Raw genomic sequence first — 3,191 nt, forward strand, 5'->3', positions numbered from 1 at the left:
GACCTGGGACACAATGGAAGTTCCTCAGGGAGAAGAAACTCAGGATTTGGGGACATAAAAAAGGGCCTGGACAGAGGGACAACTTGGGACTTGGGATAGAATAGGGGGGGTCTCAGAGTCAGGGACACCCATGATCTAGGGCAAAGGGAAGGTCCAAGAGGCAGAATCGCTGGATCTGGGACAGAATGCATGGACCAGGGACCAGAAAGTCTTTAGGAGCAGAGTGGGGAGCTCAGCAGAGGCAGGGGAGGCCCACAGCCTGGGAGAGAAAGGGGGTGTGTGTCCCAGATCTCAGGCAGGAGGGAGAACTCGCTGGTAGGGAATGTATGTATGTATTTCAACTCCTTTGAGGAACCAGTGGCTGGCGTCAAAACCCAGCCATGTCTTTCCCATTCCATCCACCCTCCTCATTCTTCCCCTTTCACAAGACACAAGTTGGTTTGTTTTTTTTTTTTTTTTTTTTGCTTTTTTTCATTTCTTTTTAATACAAACTTGGATCTTTGGGTGTGTCCTGCCAACAGAAAACAACAACAACAACAACAGAAGAGAAAACCCAAAAGAGTGAAAAATAAGAAAGAAAGAAAGAAAAAAAAAAAAAAGCTCCCGCAAGAGGTTCTTCTCCCTCCCCCCCACCATGCGAATTTGCACACCACGGGACCACAGCAGGTTTACAGAATGCAATATACAATCCACGATTTATAATAAAACAGTATATACAATAAATAGGATATTGTTCATTTTTGTCAAACGACCTGTAGATAAATTTCTCAGTGCATACTTGCAGGGGCTCTGGACACCTCGGGGCCCCGCTCGCAACCTCTTGCACACGCTCGCTCTCTCGCTCTCTCTCTCTTTTTTTTTTTTGTCTTTTTCTAAAACTGTGTTTTGTTTTTAAGTTTTGTACATTTTTAAAAAGTATTTACAATTGCTGGTTTTGTGCAGAAAGGGCTCACCTTCGGCTTCTGCGTGGAGGAGATGGGCAGGGAGGGGTGGGGGGAAATGGGGCTGTGGGGGGTGCAGGGTGGGAGGCAGAGGGGCAGGCGCTCCTGCCAGAGGACGATGTGGACGCGGGGAGGGGTCTTGGCGTTGGTTTTCTGAAAGCTGCAAAGAAACACAAGAAAAGAGGAAGAGTTTAGCAGCATGAACCGACCCTGAGAGCTCCGAGATCAGGGAGTCAGGAGGAAGATCCCCACTGCATTATTCCTTCTCCCAGAAAACTTGGACTGTGGAACTGCTTCTGCCCCTCTCTTAGGCTCAGTTCCCCCATCTGTAAAACAGGCATGTTCAAGCCCCACACCAACAGGTGGAGGAGGCACTGGGTGAGGAGTCAGGGGTCCAGGCAGTGAGATTTAAGAGTTTGGGCTCTGGAGTCAGACGCAGCTGAGTTCAAATAACACCACTTACTAGCTCTATGACCTTGGGCAAGTTGTTGAACTACTGTGAGCCTCAGTTTACTCATCTGTACAAAGGGGATAACAGAACTTCCTCACAGTTTTGCTGGAAGAATTCAGCAGTTTAAGGCAGATGAAGCCTGATACATAAATGCACAATAAATGATTCTAAATACAGTTTGTTATTATTTTTCTGGGGCCAGTTGAGCTCTCCAAACCTGGTTCTTCATGTACAATGAGTTTAATATTCCTCCAACCTAAGCTGTTCTGAAGGATGACATAATGAGGAAGACAGGGCATGAACAGGTGTGAACTACTACTTTCATTTCTTCTAAGCCCAGCTCTCTTCCCAGTCCCCACCAATGCCATTCTGTTCTTCAGAACAGATGAAGAACCAGAAAAACTGCCTGACATGCCATCTACGTTTGGCCGAACTCTGCCTTCCTGAAGCTCAGACTCCCAAGTCCCCAGTCCTTATAATTACCAGACTTTTTTTTTTTTTGTAGAGACAGAGCCTCACTTTATCGTCCTTGGTAGAGTGCCGTGGTGTCACACAGCTCAAAGAAACCTCTAGCTCTAGGGCTAAGGCAATTCTCTTGCCTCAGCCTCCCGAGTAGCTGGGACTACTGCCGCCTGCCACAACACCCGGCTATTTTTTTGTTGCAGCCAGGGCCGGGTTTGAACCTGCCACTTTTGGTATATGGGGCCGGTGCCCTACCCATTGAGCCACAGGCACCACACTAACTGCCAGACTCTTAACGCTGGAGATACCTCCTTTTCCTAGATACCCTTAATTTTGTTTGTGTGGTACCTGACTTCCCTATCCAGGCCCTCATCTTGGCTAGACCATTTAGCTTCCCAGCTGTGCTGGGGTGAACAAGAAAGTGCCCAGAGGACAGGGCTGGGCTTGATCACTTCCAAGACCTTCAGCCATTGTCCGTTTGGAGTTCTGCTGTCTTCCTCTCAGAGCACAGAGATGCACATCCCCCACACTGTGTGTGATTAGGGTTGGGTGTGCTAAAACTGCCTAAGACTCTTCAACAAGCCCATCCAGCCTCCCCCACTCAGACATGAACCAGGCGGTGACAGAAAGCCTCTCCTCTCTTGTACTTTCTTGGCTTTCCTTTCCAACAGGACCACATTTAAATTCTGCTCAGCCTTGGCTGCTGTCTGCTGGGCAGTCAGCCCTGGGGACGACTTTTGTCCTGAGGTTGGACTTGCCAGGAGTCCCCTAAGGGACAGAAGAACCAGGTGGGCTCCTGCAAAGGCAGGGGCAGCACCCCATCCAGGTTTATCAGAGCAGGTGGCAAGCAGAGGCATGAGAGGGAGGGTAAGAGCTGCACCTTTGTTAAGCTGTCAGGTCTCCTGCAGTTGCAGAAAGGAGGGAACATTAGCCGTAGGGGTAAGCAGTGTACCTGGGAGGAGGACAGCAATGGGGGTGATAGGGAGAAAGCAGCTTTGGTGGCAGGGATTCAGGTGAAGATAAGAGGGGTGTTCATTGGAGACAGGACTGTGGTATCTGGGGTGACTGGTTGACCCAGGGGGTTGGGGCATCGAAGCAAAGGACAGCTTTTACTATGGTGGAAGAACAGTTGCCAAACTAAAGAACCTCTGCTGGGGTGACACATGAGGGGGAGGATTGAGATGATCTGCTCCAAACCACTTGGCAAGCTGATGGTGCTGAACCCCAGCCTTCCCTGTCTCTCCGAGGGCTCAGGGCAGGCTGGGAGCCTCTGCACAAATCCCTGCTGCCACCGCCCCCCCCCCCCCCCCCCCCCCCCCCACCAGCCCTTAGCCACT

At 50.1% G+C, this 3,191-nt stretch overlaps 1 protein-coding gene across 2 annotated transcripts in view; it reads right to left on the minus strand.

Annotated features, from left to right (window-relative positions):
• Positions 1 to 439: 439 nt before the first annotated feature.
• The window catches only part of AHDC1 (AT-hook DNA binding motif containing 1), a 24,426-nt gene continuing 21,674 nt past the window's right edge, over positions 440 to 3,191 (minus strand). For both annotated transcript variants that reach the window (XM_012811436.2, XM_003799821.3), the window contains one exon: positions 440 to 1,101. The gene's annotated coding sequence lies outside the window, so the exon portion shown is untranslated. The remainder of the gene's footprint in view (positions 1,102 to 3,191) is intronic.

The sequence above is a fragment of the Otolemur garnettii genome, unplaced genomic scaffold, assembly GCF_000181295.1.
Source record: "Otolemur garnettii isolate 467f Iridium unplaced genomic scaffold, OtoGar3 scaffold00156, whole genome shotgun sequence".
NCBI lineage: Eukaryota > Metazoa > Chordata > Mammalia > Primates > Galagidae > Otolemur > Otolemur garnettii.